This window comes from Crocodylus porosus, unplaced genomic scaffold (assembly GCF_001723895.1).
Source record: "Crocodylus porosus isolate Cpor-Errol unplaced genomic scaffold, CroPor_comp1, whole genome shotgun sequence".
Classification (NCBI taxonomy): Eukaryota; Metazoa; Chordata; order Crocodylia; family Crocodylidae; genus Crocodylus; species Crocodylus porosus.
The window spans coordinates 40,482,727-40,498,498 of record NW_017728907.1 but is presented as its reverse complement, the minus strand read 5'-3'; the positions used below and the strand labels follow the sequence as shown (position 1 = coordinate 40,498,498).

Sequence of the window (15,772 nt, the reverse complement as noted above, 5' to 3'; positions counted from 1 at the left end):
ATGTGGCCAGCAGTGGCTGCAGGCAGTCCCTGCTTGCCACCATGGTACCCCTCCAGTCTCAGGAGGCACCAGTCATTCATGCTAGGGGTTACAATAGACAGTAAGTTGAATATGAGCCAACAGCATGCCCTTGTTACCAAGAAGGTTAATAGTATACTGGGATGCATTAGTAGGAGTGTTGCCAGCAGATCACAGGAAGTGATTATTCCCCACTGGTGAAGCCACATCTGGAGTACTGTGGCCAGTTTTGGGCCCTCACTACAGAAACACTGGAGACAAACTGGAGACAGTCCAGTGGAAAGCCATGAGAATGGTTAGGTGGCTGGGGTACATGGGGTATGACGAGAGGCTGAGAGAACTCGACTCATTTAGTCAGGGTAGGAGAAGACTGAAGAGGCATTTAATAGCAGCCTTCAACTACCTGAAGGGAGGTTTCAAAAAGAATGGAGCTAGGCTGTTCTTAGTGATGGCAAATGACACAACAAGAAGCAATGGTCTTCTTGGTCTCAAGCAATGGTCTCAAGTTGCAGCAAGGAAAGTTTAAGTTAGATATTAGGAAATACTTTTTCACAAGGAGGGTAGTAAGGCACTGGGACGATTTAACCAGACAGGTTGTGGAATCTCCATCCCTGAAAATTTTAAGACATAGATAGACAAAGTCTGGCTGGGATGATCTAGTTGAGGCTTTGAGCAGGGGGTGGACTGGCTGACCTCCTGAGGGCCCTTCCAACCCTAATTTTGTATGATTCTATGGAGGGTTTGGCAGGTTCAGGAGAGGACTGGCTGGTCCGGGCAGGGGGAGGGGATTGTTCGGGGGGGGATGATAAAGAGCTAAAAAGATCCTGGTGCTGGGTGGGGTGGAGGAGAAGAGGAACAGCAGTCCTGGAGCTGGGGCTAGTGCCTGGGCTCTCCCAGCCCTAGGACTGTGCTGGAAACCATACAGAATTTCAGTTAGATCGGTCTCACCAGACTTGATCAAAGACTGCCTTTGAGGTAGGGTTAAATTAGATCGGGATGGCCATTTTTAGAATGATCTAACCTTCCTGAACTTATGTACAGTTCACACAGATGGACCTTACTACTGACCTAAGTGTAAGGTCCATAAATGGATGGACTAAGTTAGATACTGTGAACATTTTAATGCAGTCTAACCTCCCCCTAACCTCCCCAAATGTCTGTATTTACCCATAGAGTCAGTTATAAAATAAAATAAGGCACATCCTGTACAACAAACAGCTTGGTTAGATTTTTCTAGCATTTTAGAGCATTTAATGGTAATGCCAGACTTATATGTCTGAAGAAGCTCAGTCTAACTTGTAAAGAGTGGGGTGACTTGCTTTATTTATGGAAGCTGTTTTTAGGAAGCAGGGTCAACTGGCACATCCATAAGGCTTCTGTGACTCCTGGGTAATTTTAAGAGTAGGAAAGAGAGATGCATGCACCCACATGTGTCTTGTAAAGGGATTTTTTCCCCTGTCTTCCTATCGCTCTGTGATTCTGCCCTCATATAAAAGAGGAGTTAGGAATGCATTATATGCTCAGCAGGTTGCAACATGCTGTTTCATCCATTCCAAAATGTTCCATAAAATATACTTAAAGTGAGTCTCTTCCACTCTATAGACAGGTCATTACAACCCTAGCTTGAGATTTGTGTAACCTGGTTCAAGTCTATGCTCTTTGTAATGCAGTGAGCCCTGGAGTGATAGATTCTGCTGTGAGTCAGCCATGCTATAGGCTTGTGCCAGAATCTCCAAGCTACATACCCACCTTTCCAAATCTATCCAGTACCAGAAATCATATTTTTTTTCTTGCTACTGCAGTTTCTTGTTTTTTGGAAGGCAGAATGTAGAAAAAAAAAGTTTTTTTCCAGAGTCATGGCTAGAGTTGGCTTTTTCATGAAGACACTGTGCTAAAAGATGACTGCCAGCTTCTCTGCCCCTTCCAGGAAGCAAGAAGGAGCACAGTTCAGTGTTAACCCTTTCACAGCTGCTCTTAAATTGGCACAAGTTTTTAGTAATTTTTATTCCATAGCATGGGTATGGGAGATACATAGTAATGTGGTAAGTGCCACATGCCCTCATTATGGGATAAAACTTGGCAAAAGCTGGTCTCAACTTGAAAGTAGCTGTGAAAATGTTAACACTGGATGGCAAACCATTCTGCTTTCTGGCAGGTACAGAGAAGCTGACAGAGGTCTTTATCTTTCTGTGCCCACATGCAGTGCAGTTCTGGCCAAAAAAATCAGCTTACTCATTTTAGTTATGCACCTCAGTTGAACGGCTGATTTTTTGGGGGGGAAAGGTACATGAAGTATGTAAGTAAATACAGTACTTAGAGACATTTTTGTTTTTTGGCAAAAAAAAAGCAAAACCAAATTGCAACACCTTAAAATTGCTGGAAACAAAGTCTCATCTTCCCATCAGCCCTAATCACATGACTGCCTCAGAACCTGCACATAGGTCAGGATCCAGATTAGCTTCTGCAGGGATGGCAAAGTCTGGCCCATGGGCTGGATCAGGGCCACAACACTGTCTGGCCTATTTCCTAGCAGCAGCTCCTTCTGGATCCCACTGCCCACTGCCAGAGGTGGAACCCATACGGGCAGGGCACGTGGCTGGGTGGCTGAGATAAGGCCATGACCAGCAGTAAGATGGGGGGTGGGGCCAGGGAGACCCCAGGATCTTGGGACAATGACAGCATGGGGCGGGAGCCACGATCTCCTGCCACAGGCAGGGGCAGCGAATCGCAGCTCTGCCCCAGCTCCAGCCCCATGCTGCCACCACTGCAAGATCCTGGACCATGCCTTGGGCTCAGTTCCCCTCCTAGCTGTGCAGCCTGCCTGAACTATTCCTGGCCCACGGAAATCCTGGGAGTGCAGGGCTGTGACAGCGTGGGCCCGAGGCCAGATCCAGGGCTGAAGCAGAGCCCTATGCAGTCATGGGCCCACCGCCTCTGGGGTCTCCATGAAGACTGGCCAGGAGCCGCATGAGCAGCGGTTCCTGGGAAATGGAGTCCAACTGCCGACCAGGGATCTACCATTTTGCCCACTTCTGTAAGGTCTTGATTTCAGTAGTAAAGCCACCGTCTAAATATCTTCATTTATCTGGGACTTAGTGTCTCATGCAACAGAAGATGTGGATAGATCCAGGATAAGACCTTTGGTTGGTGCAGTGAAGGTTATGTCTATCTCTCTTGCTACACAGGTCAAGGCTTAATACATTCCATAAATTCAAGTCAACTTGAATGGTTTTTCTCTTTATTCAGGTGGGATATTAAGAATTAATTATAGTAGAGGTTGTTTTATAGTAATACATGCAAATGCTTTTATATCTCCTTTCATACACAACATTATGAAATAAGTGTAACAGTTGCCTTTGTTCATAAAGACAGAAGTTTAAGCAGAAAGATTTGCAGTTTGCCTGCATTTTCTGTTCTTTTTCTGACCAAAAACTGGAACGTTAGGTGTAGCTGGAAGCACAATATGAGGTTTCATAGGGTATTTCATTTCTGAGTTTACCTTACTAGATTCCACCAGCTCTATTGAATCTAAATATTGCAATCACAGTCTCCAAAAATCCAGCCTGTGAATCTTTGGGTTGCATTTCTTTGTTCTTTTCATCTGTTCAAGTTGTTCTTTTTAAATTACTATTAAGTCAGTTAACTAAAACCCTGTCAATTACTTGTTCCTATTTGCAATTTGATTCTGAGATTTTTTTTCCCCTTCAGATCTGCTCCAAACTTTTTTTCTTAAAGTCAATAGAAAAATTCAGGAAAATTCCATTTCTCTTGAATTGCAGAGAAAGAACTATATTGTACCCAATATAAAACAATCCCAGAAGAACGTTTCTGTGTTCAGACCATGATATTTCAACATCCTGAGAGAAGTCTGTCTTCCTCTGTATTCCAAGATGATGAGCTTTGGGCAGTTAAAGCTGAATTTTCCATTGTCTCAAACCATGTATGGTCATTTTCATAAGTATAAAGTGGGTATAAAACATGCCCGTGTCAGAATGGTAGTGCTTTGCTGTGATATAAGTGCCTGCACAAAGGGCAGGACAAAAGACAAGCAGGCCCACGTTTTATGGAGAAAGAAGCACCACAATTTCCAGGACTATGAAGATAAACAAAAAAGCATATTCTCCTTTCCCCAAGACCTTTTCAGTGTTCATCTAAATAAACTCAAATGGGCTATGGTGATTTCTAGAGCAGAACAACGACAGTTTAATCTTTACTAGTTTGAAAAGATGCTGTTTGTAAGCCCCAGACATCCACACCTCAGTAGTGGTAGCTGTCATTGCATGGGTGTTACAGAATAGACTTTATCTTCCCTTGGTCACAACTTTACCTTGTCATTATCTACTGTCTCTAACTGTACAAGAATATACAGAAATATGCTGTACATATTCTGGAATCTCAAAAAAACACATAAGATAAACCATCCTCTCTGGGCCTATGAACTTAATACTGACATGACTCTTTTATGCATCCTGTTCAAGATAAAGCTACGTTCAAATGAGTAGTTCCCCTTCTGTTGTGTATATTTTAAAAACATAATTGTAATATGTTTTCTACCTTGAATCTATGGGAATGTGTTTTCTTACCTGGTAGGCTTTGTTCAGTTAGCCTTTTTAATTAAAACGTTTGAAAGAGTACTGAAAGCTGTTTGACTCTCACTTTTCCTCCCACCCTCACACATGTAATTACAAAATAACCCATTTTTAAATAACTGACCATTGCCAACCTGAGCCAGAGGGCAGCATTTACCACATTATGATACAATGAAACTTACACTGCTGATGCATCTCAGCTGCATTTCAACTCCCCTTTCACTGCACCGGTAAATGTGTTAGAAAATGAGTCACTCTCAGGACTGCCTAATAAAGAAGCATTATTAAGAGTGATTAAGTAAATAAAATGGCATTGCTGCTCTTGTTGGGTTGGAAACAAATTTCAGTTCCAACTGCAAATATTCTCCCCGTTTACCTGAAACACTCAGCATTTATTTTTTAAAACTACACTGCATACTCAGAAATAAGAATAAGGATCACAAAGCACTTTGGAGAGGAAGTGCTCCATTTTGCCTACCTCAGAGCAGAGACTGAGGAAAATTAAGTCTCTTAGTCAAGGCCACAAGCACTTATCTGCACAGTGGTGGTGGTGAGTGTAGCTGGGGTACACTTGAGAAAACCTTATCACTTGTGCCTACAAATATGCTTCAAACCCAGAAGATGGTCAGTCTGACTGCCCTGGTCTCATTCCCAGCTAATGGTAGCTACTGGAGATGTGTTCAGAGTGGGTCCACCAGCATACTTACAGGCATCCTAAGGGTGGGCAAAGCATGGGCAAAGCATGGGCAGAGCATGCTTGAGGGTATTGAGATTTCTAACCGTCACTGCCATGGTAAACTGGTGGCAGAACGGAGATATTTCAAAAGTTGTCTCCTTGATGTCTGTGCCTTGTCTACTGGGCTGCACTTATTACTCTGGATGTCAGTTTCCTGAAAGAAAGCTGGTTTACTATTCCCTGCTATTCTTTCTTTTTGGAAGATATTTAACATAATAGGTCTCCAGTTTTGCACCACTTCGTAGCAAGCGCTACGTTCTCAGGTTTGTTTGGTTGAGAACGTTTTGAATGTCCTGTTGCTAGTGACACGTTTCTGTTTTTCCCCCAAACCTGACTTTTCCTATTCAAAAAATGTTTTTGATCAGATTGTGCATGCTTAAACCGTTGTTTGAAAATATTTCTTTGCTGCCAAGTGGAAACTGCTTAAAGGTGAACATAGCAGTAGATGGTGGAGAGTTTGACAGCACCAGACAGTTTTTAATCCAACCAATAGCTAAACTCATGTCAAATGTACCTGCAGCTAGCCATTGGTCAACGTGTTTGAAATATAAATGACACCGAATATGTATTTCAGAAAATGTAACCAACCAACCAGAGGCATGAAATGAGAGGCCAGAATCTTGCCTTAGCACACTGAAAGTCTGCTCCAATCAGAGGAGCAAATGCTACTTCAGGAATAAGAAATAAAAGAAAGCCAAGACTTACAGACCATAACAATGGATCTCTAGAAGGACCAGATGGCTGAACAATTCCCCCCAGCATCTTCCTTCAAGCTCCAGAGACAGCAACCTTCCTTCAAGATGAGGAAAAAGAATTTATTTTTTATGCATTGTTACTTTGCAGTGGCTAACTATAATTTTCCCGATCAATCCAAGCAGGTGGCAGCAATAGGCTCTTCAAATAACTAATTACAGATGATTGCAAATTGATTTTTTTTTATTAACCCCCTCCTTCTGCCAGGTGGGGTTACACGGCTCTCCACCTGCTCTCAGCCATCCACTCCACTTCTGGAATCGCTCAGCCATCTTCTTCTCCTTTTTTCTCTACACGGCCATTCTGGCATTCCTCAGGGTTCACTAGCCAAGGAAGCGAAGTCCCCCACATCTTTCCCTCTGTCAGATAAATATAAATTGAGCTGTGGCTGGGGATGTGATTGAGCTTAGCTTGTGTATTTAAACCTTGTTAATGTTCCTTTGTTTGCACTTAAAATATACTAATAAACTCATTTTGTTTTCTTCAGGTGGCAAAATGCAACTCCTGAGACATCTCCCCGCCTAAGCCAGAGGACTATGGGGTTTCATCTTGAGTAAGTGACTGATAAAATATTCTAAGTCATATTATGGAGCCTCCTCTTTGCTTTCTTGCTCCTTCCTTGTATTCCCTCTTCAAAGCTTCTCTTGCCAAATAGGGACGGGCCAGGCATTCTCTAGACTCCATCAGTGTCATTTCTTTATTAGCTGGAGCTCATTTATTTCTTTCTTTTTCAACTTACTGCAGTTCTTCCCTTTCAACCTAGCTTAGCTACTATAGGCTCCCCGACTCATATCTCCATACTGCGATGTGACATGCTACCATTAAGCATTTAAATGGAATCAAGGAGACAATACACAACATTGTACCCTTTACAAAAGAGCAACAAAGAAAAATAAAGTTCAAGTGCCATGCCAGCTGGAAAGATGTATGCTAATACCAGGTGGTGTGAAGAGTAAGTATGAGGTGACTGCTGGCACCACTTTTACAGCAAGGGTAGCAATTAAAAATATGCAGCTTTTGAGAGGAGACCAGTGGAGTTTGGCATCTGGAGTCAAAGTGCTGAAAAGGGTGTCATGTGGGACTGAAAAGCTTTGCAGGGCTTCCTATGAACCACTCCCTTCCTTCCAGTCTGACCTGGATGATCTAGCTTAGCTGGCTGCTGTGCTTTATTCTCCAGGACTTGCCAACTGCTTATCTTTCTGCTTACATTATTTTTTCTGTACTTACCTTTTTTTGGCACATGAGATTACCCAATTTCTATTAAGATTCTCTTTGCTGCTTTATCTGAAAGTCTCTCTCCACCAGTCCTTCAGGTTTTTCACCAGCAGTCTAATTCAATGACCTTATTTCTAATACTATGTCTCTAACTTTATTCATGTGCACTCATTGCATGTGTAGATGTGCCCAGGGAGGGTACAAGGCTAATTTGTGGTGTTTCTGCCAAAAAAGGTTGGCCTCCTCTAGTTTGGGAAGTTAGGGTACTGAACTGTTTACTTGTAGTTCACTGTCTCAAATCCAGCTAAAACAGTAGAGGCATGTCTGATAGCAATTCAGCACAGGTTTGCTGTTGAAATACGAACCACCACCAACATTAGTATCTTTCCTGGGTTGCTAGAGGTTTAGAGCATTAAGATTTGATTTTGTTTTATTTTTATCCACAAGCCCAAAATTCTTTAACATACTGCTTTAAAAAAAGAAAAAGTAGCTTCTATGTTTAGAGGTTTGTTTCTTGGGTTTGGGTTTTGGTTTTTTTAAACAAATTGCATTAATAATAGAAACAAAATGTTTTGTTGTTGCTACCTTGATCATGATTATCAAAAAATGCCTCCTCCCCACCCAGAATGTTGTAAAGAGTTTACATGTTCATTTTAGGTGTAATGTAACAGGACAATAAGGAATGGGCTGTTTTTGAAAGGGGAGAGCGTTCAGGCTTCAATTGTATTTGTAACAATGTGATTTACTGTCTCTTTTCTAAATAGAGTGTATGCAAGCATGTTGCACTTGTTATGGTGTTTGAGACATCACACTTAATGCTAATGGTATTTCTGCAGACCAGAATGAAAAAATCATTCCACAGACTAGCTCTCCCCCTAACTTCCCACTCCCTTCTAACATTCTTTGTCTGTTCTGATGGTCCATGGAGAGCCATATACAATTATGCTTTGCTAGTAAAACAAGATACAATAATATAATCCAATAGCACTGTCACTGAGATAAAGCATATGATAACTTATTATTTTATTTGATCAGCAGGGTGGCTTAGTACAGTGAGTTCCTTCTTCTGCTTTGATTTGGCTTTTCTGGTTCCTGAAAGACACAACAAAGTAAAACATGGGAACTATTGCTATTCACCTTTTGAACAAATATTACAACAGTAATGTCAGATGAGAGAAAGGATAGAGATTTTATGCACCACGTTACACAGCTGTAATTCCACATAACTGTAATTGTACACTGGAACCTTAGCCCATTGAGAGATTATATAGAAATAGACATAGTTGCACAGTTTAATAGAATACATTCAAATATCTGCCATCTTCCCCTAGTGCAATTATTGCTCTGAACATTGCCATTTTTATTATTTGCATTTCGGAAGTATCAGGGATCAACATCCCATTGATCTTGCCACTCTACTCTCACATACTGAGCCTTCCTGCTCAAAATAGAGTTAAATATTCTGGCTCGATTTCATCTTTTGGGGTATTACCAAGGAGCACATTTTCATGAGAAACAGGGGAAAAGTACCTGGTTCCCTATCCTAACCTCCTTCCAAGGAGACATTAATGCTGTGCCATGTTGTCAGAATAATCAGAGTGTTCTTCAGGAAGAAATTATAGACATTTCCAGTCTTGTCTGTGTATCCTGACTCCGCCACCAGAAGTTTTGGTGGCAGATGGTGGCTATCATCATGCAGTCGCATGCATATATCCATGTGCTTCTGGCAGCTCCATGTGGTTCCACTGTAGCAGCTATGCCACCAGAGTGTGAAATGTACTCTGGGAAGGCACCAGCTGCTGGATTGCAGCAGAAGCCTCACTTCACTCAGCATAAGTGATGTGATTCTGCTACCGGGGAGGAAATTTTTTTGAGTGTTCTCAAAGTTCTCCCCACACCACTTAAGCGCTGCCTTTTAAAACTTGGTAGCATAGACTAAATGTGTACATATTTGTCCAGTGCTATTGCTTCCTTCCTCGTTTGAAGCAAAGGGAAAGCAAACAGAGATCTCCCCTGTGCCTTACTTTATCTCCTTGTGTGAACACATGCTCTGGTACCTGGGGTTTAACACAGGCCAATGTATACAGTTTTTGAGGAAGCCCCTTGTTACAATATTCTCAAGCACTTTGCTTGGTAATAGGGAATTAAGTGAGAGAACAGATCCGGTTCTCAATGCACTCTTTCCCAGAGGTGCTATGAAAGGAATAATGTGAATTTCACAGGTAGGAATGTATTCAGCCACCTATTTCTGACACCCAAAAGGCAAAATATGACACAAACCATGTGTAGTCCCCTTTGGAGCCAGGCATAGGAAAAAATTAATGCTAACTGAGCAATCCACACTAGGGCCCTTTGAATATTCATTACCAATTCAAAGGCAGCGCCTTGTATTTGGTGGTGGGTATCATAGGACTGAGATCACTCACAGAACTCTCTTCACACATTGTAGTGGTATCCTTCGAAACATTTACAATACCAGCTTCTTCCCCTCCCCATCTCTCCTCCCACCCTTGAGTAAGCAATGTTGGATGGGCTGCCTTTTTGAAGCCTTTAAAGATCAGCCTAACCACTGTTCTTTAAGGGGATCTCTTTGCCCTTCTGCAACCACTGAGAGGCTGCAAAAGCTCTACTCCTGTGCCTATAATAGATGTAAATTTTACAGATGCAGATGAAGGAGAAGAATCTCTATTAGTCACTGAATGCAGTCTGAACACCACTGCTTCATTTATAGCAATGCCACCTAGGTATCTGCACTTACAAGGAACAACAAAGAGGTGTCAGAACAATCACGAGGCTGAACAATTTAAACTGCAGTGAAGACATTTGGTAGCATGTGAGAAATGATGCTGGCAAGAGGCCTGTTTTGGTTTTTGGATTTGTTGATTTTTGTTTTTTTACTATATCGAAGGCTATTCTAATTCTCCTCGTTTTGTGCTACTGAATGCTTCGTTTGCCTTCAAAGCCTCAGGGGGTAAGGAGGGAGGAAAACAAGTTAAGTAATAACCATAATGACTAGTTAAAACTACACAAGGTGTGTCAGGGCTCTATTGGCCTTTAAATAGCATCTTTGTTCTACAGGAAGCTAAAAAAATTCGCAGGGATACCACCAAAAATTGGTTGACTTACTAATAAGCCACCAGTGCTGCCACCAAGCTCTAATGCACAGCAACGGGGTAAACAGTATGTTTCATGCCTAACCTTAGGCACAGGACAAAAGGTAATTAGGCCAGATTCTCAGCTGATGTAAATCCCTCAAGAGTTTTAGCTGTATTTGTCAGATGATGGTCCAACTCCTTGTTTTGTTCTCTTTGGTTTGTTGTGCTGGCATAGGTGAGAGATTACAAAAAAACCCCTCAGAAGCCTATCTGTAAATCAACAGAGAGTTACTGATTAACAAAGAATACTAGCCTTGTGTTTAGCGTCCTGTTTAAAAGCACAATAAGCTGTGATTGTGAGTATGATTATCTGTGAGAGGTGCTACTTAGCAGCTGCAAATGTGAAAGCTATGTATCTCTAGGAGAAACAAGGAAATAGATGCATTTATGACTGTTGTACCACAATGCAACTGCCAAAAGTAAGTGTCCTAATCCTGCTGAATAAAACTGAATAGCCCTAAAAAGGAAAGCAATATATACTGTTAAAAAGTAATATATGAAGAATGTTTGCACATACCTATACCACAGAAAAAGATTGAGGAGTTATGGCTCCTTGAACTTACAAGGAAAACATGGTCTCGTGACTATAGACTATAGAATTGGTGTTATCATTTCCAGGCTAGCTCTTTCAGACTTCTCTGGTGATCTTCAGCATGTCACTTAATCATATTTTTATTTGTTTTACTTCAGAGGCTACAACTGAGACCAGTTCCTTAATGTGCGAATACTATTCGAGCACCAGATAGGTCCCTTCCATGGACATATTGCCTTCTAAATCGACAAGTAGAAGGCAGGGCAGTATAGCATGTTAAGGACTACCTGGTTCACAAAATCTTTTAAACTTTTATAAGTGGAAGCCTACTTTGTCAGATGCTATGAATGAACTTGCAGAGAGCAGGACTATGAAACAGAAAGGAATAAAGTATTTTAATTACAAAGGAAACAGAAAGGGGGAGAAAAGGGTAAGGAGAGGGGCACTGCTGAGAGAGGCAAACAAAGATATCAAAAAGGGATAGACAAAGCAGTTAGCCCACTGAGGGACATAAGGGTTATAAAAGCTAGTCCAGGTAGTGGGATATAAATCTAGAGTCTCTTCTGAGGCCACACTTTACACAGTCCACTCTTTGATTAGGGGAAGACACAAAGGACGTGCAGTGGAGTGGTCAAATCTCCCTTTCAGATCCTGTAGGAACAGCAGTTGGAAACTTTTTGTTAAGTCCCCAAAGCAGATAAAAATCCACCCTCTTTCTCCCCCATGTTCAGCAACACTTCCCCACCCCTGCTAAAATCTCCTCCCCTGCACACCACTCCCACTGCACCAAGCTGATGAGCGGGCCGGGGGGAGCCCCAGAGTTGCTCCTGCCCTGCTCTGGTCAGGCCACATAGGGAGCTGAGGGCTGTCCCTTCCCGCCCCGCAGATTTTTCCTGCCAGCCTAGAGGCAGGTGCAGTAGACAAACCTGCCCACTGCTGCTGTCCTCCTCTGAGCCTGGATCACTACTCAGCCCAGCTGAAATAGGGCAAGAGAGACTCTGGAGCTCCCCTTGCACCTGTGTCAGGTGGGGACAGAGGCAGTGGTAGGTGGGAGAGTGGGAAGTGGAATGGAAGGGGAGAGGGGCACACACAGAGGGGAAGGTAGGGGGTGGGGAGGGCTGGTTTCTTACCTAATTCAGAGACTTAAAAAAAATGACCCCAGCTGCTGCTCCTGCACCGTGGTCTTCCCACCCCAGTTGAAAACCTGAAGTACAACCACACCTGTGGCACCAATCACTGTTCCTGCAAAATCTGTGCCTTAACAAAATCCTGGATCTGCCTATGCCTGCAGATGATTTCTTGTTGTTCTGAAATTTTGCATTCCTGCTGGTTGTTTAAAAACAGCTACTCTGAGGTTGCTGGAACGTCCAGAGAGGTTAAAGCGTTCTGCCAAGGGCTTCTTCTATGTCTTTCTAAACAGACACGATAGACAACCAACATTAGGAGAAACAGAGCTACAATGTGACTTGCTGCAAGTAAAAAAGTAGAACCAGAAGTAGAATCTGTGCCTCCTGGATCCCTGTCCGGTGCCATATCTCCTGGGCAACATTGCTTGTTACATGGCTCAGTGTCCCAGATTAGGCATAATGCTTACCTATCATGCAAAGTTATTGTGAGTTTTAATTTTACTGATATACTTGTAAGAGCCTTCCAATGGATATACCTTCATATATCAGAAGTTCAAAGTGAAGGTGTTTGTTACATAGCAGATCTGAGCAACTGAGCAGCTTTGTCTGCCTATACACGTTTGTTCATGTTCTAATTAGAACACGTTCTATTTAGAACGCACCGCTGTCACCTCACTGTCACATGTACTAAGCTCCCACATGTTTTAAAATGGCCATGGGGGCAGCTATATACAAACCTCATTGAATGAGGTTTAGATAAAGCATCCCAGAGCCATTTTTAACACACAGGCATAGGCACCAACTCTGTGGGTACTCCAGGGCTCAAGCACCTATCAGTGGAGGAATGAGGGATGCCGGATAACAAAATATGCTGATTAATTGAGTGGCCCCGGCTGCCACTTCTTCCGTCACATCCCTCCACCACCCCACCCCACCTGCAGCATTGCTGCCCCTCCTGTGGGCCCTGCAAGCCCTGTGGGACAGGGAGACAGGTCCTGCACAGCCCCATACAGCTTGTTATGCCTCCGGGCCATGGGGGCTCAGCAACATAGGCTGCTTTGCCCCAGGCCATGGGGGGCTTGGAGAAACTGGAAGTGCCGCAGTGGGCACGTCCAGTTTCACTCTTCCTTACAAGCCAGCATGCCAGTTAACAGAGCATGCTGACTTGTAAGGTACCAGTTACCAGAGAGTTTACTGTATTTGTTTGGCTAATTCTGGCTTTGTGTGTGATAATGCAGCGTAAGACCTTAAATGCTATAATATCACATACAATTGTGTCAAGTAGTAAACATAAATGAACTTGCGAAGTCATGCACTAGTTCAATTTTGGAAAGGAAAAACATTGCTTTGAAGGCAACTAAATCAACTCCTCGTTCAAATTAAATTTGGAGTATCCTGTGTAGCTCCAATACACAACTCCAATAACAATCAGCACTTAAGGTGCAGGCAAATAATGTTTCATTTAAAAGAAATTGAATGAGGATTACTGACAGAGAAAGTTTTTGATGCTGTTTTGTCATTAAAGTTAAATTATGGCATTATTGTCTTAATCCCATATGTCTCAGTCTTCTCTCTCTCCCTCAGTCTCTCTCTCTAATGCACACAAAGCCCTGTGCATGGTTGGTCTTGTGTCTTCATCTCATTAAAACCTTGCCATGCAAATGTATCATAAGTGTTGCCTGAAGACTTCTGTCTCATGCAAAATTTAGCTTAAATTCTACTGGCATCAAATAATTTGTTATGCACAAACCTTCTGTTTGGTTTGCTGATATTCCTTCTTAGCCGGCTCTCATGGTGATTCATTATCTTGTGATATAGATTTCCAAGTATCATCTTTGTATTGATTTTTATATCTTTAATAACCACTCCACAGAAGATGGCTCCACTTGGTGTCATTGATCGCATCAAAAATTCAAGGCTTACAGAAATACTAGAGGGCTAATTGGTAGCAGAACATTTCAGACTTAATCTTAATGTAGTCTTAATCTTCTGCACTACACCTACCTGAAGATTCCCTCACTGAGGCTAAAGGGAAAACTTTAGTTTGCAATTGAAAATTACCTAGTGAGAGTAGGAAAGACATCAAGAAACAGGACTGTGAACCTGGAAAATTGAGATAATTTAGACATTAAAATCAACTTTTTTACATGACATGCCTATCCTCTTTAGTTGAAAAGAAGCAGTGTGCATTTCTCCCATTGCCATAAGCTGTTGGATAAAAGGTATGGGTCCAAGTGCATATTCACCTGGTTAAATGGCTTTAGTGGGTTGATAGGTAAGCTCATCTAAAGAAACTATATATCCCCATTCTTCTTTAGTATGTTTGTGATGATTGGGAATTATCTACATCAGCCACTCATAATTTTCTGAAACACAAATTTCAAGTATTGTTTGCTTGGGATTTCTGAGGTTCTTATTGCTATGTTATCTGAGTGCCTTAATAAATTACTTCCTCTTATTAGACAGAGAAATATCACCCCAGTTGTTTCTGTGGTGAAAATTGAGGGGAAACAAAGGGCCAGGTTTTGAAAGTCTGATTAACCTTGGTGAGTGATTGGTAACTCAGCATTTTTCCTGCCTCTGCAAGACAACTTTTGCAAAGAGCTAACACCAGATTGAAAAAGATGTTTACAATCTGGCCTGAAGTTATTTGCCTCATGTCAAATAGCAGGTCTGTGACAGAACCAGGAACAGAATCAAAGTCTCCTGAGTCCCAGCTTTGTATTTTACCATTACAGCCTCCTTTTCTTTCTTTGGAACTGGATTCCTTTTAAAGAACAAGGCAATACTCCATGATTTTTATTGTGGACATAATGCACAAGTCAGGTGTGCAATACATGGCTGGTTTATAAACAAAACTAGAAGACTTATGCAGATGTGTGGCAGCATATGGACAAGATTTAGATGAGTGCATAGCTGCACCTGGAAATCAAATATAAGCAAAGGAAAACCCCTCCTGTTTGCCTGCAGCAGCAACCTAATAGGGAGGGACTCTGGAAAGAAGTACCAGAGCAAACATGATCCAGATGTCTTCCCTGGAACTCCTCCTTTCCATCCACATAAAATCTTCCTCACTCTTTTCTTCTAGCTATATTGTCATATTGAGGGGAGAGGTGGGGGGTGTTAGGAAATGAACACAGAACAAAATAATGTTTGCAGAACAAAGCAAACAAGTTACCAATGAGCAGTAAAAGCTCAAGAGAGAACTTATTTGTTTTCTGTTCTGCAGAAAGGACTTTTATTTTATTTCCAGTGTTTCTGTTTTTGAGAATTTTTTTTGGAAAACCGTATGATCTTGCATCTTAGTTAAAACTGCTTTGGTAAAAGAAGGGGTTTTCTTTAAGTATACCTTATCATATAGCGATTAAATATCCCCCCTTCTTTCCCCAATTTGTGCACCAGCCAATGTTTTGAGTGCCATGACATGTAGCTGTGATTCAAGGAGGCCCAGTTGTGCTGCAGGATATGAAATCAATGGGAATTACATGTGTCCTGCAGCGGGGGAGTAGGGCCCTTGAGTTTTAATGAATAGCAAATAGTCATGGAAAATCCATGGGCCATATTCTTTCTCTGCAGGATGCACTGAAGTCAATGACAGCTACTCATCCTACTTATTCATAGGAAAATTCAACCCCATAAGGTAAAGC

At 42.1% G+C, this 15,772-nt stretch overlaps 1 protein-coding gene across 11 annotated transcripts in view; it reads left to right on the top strand.

Annotated features, from left to right (window-relative positions):
* ADGRL2 (adhesion G protein-coupled receptor L2) overlaps positions 1–15,772 on the top strand; it is a 488,780-nt gene that overhangs the window by 82,237 nt on the left and 390,771 nt on the right. For all 11 annotated transcript variants that reach the window (XM_019531201.1, XM_019531198.1, XM_019531202.1 and 8 more), the window contains exon 2: positions 6,584–6,649. The gene's annotated coding sequence lies outside the window, so the exon portion shown is untranslated. The remainder of the gene's footprint in view (positions 1–6,583; positions 6,650–15,772) is intronic.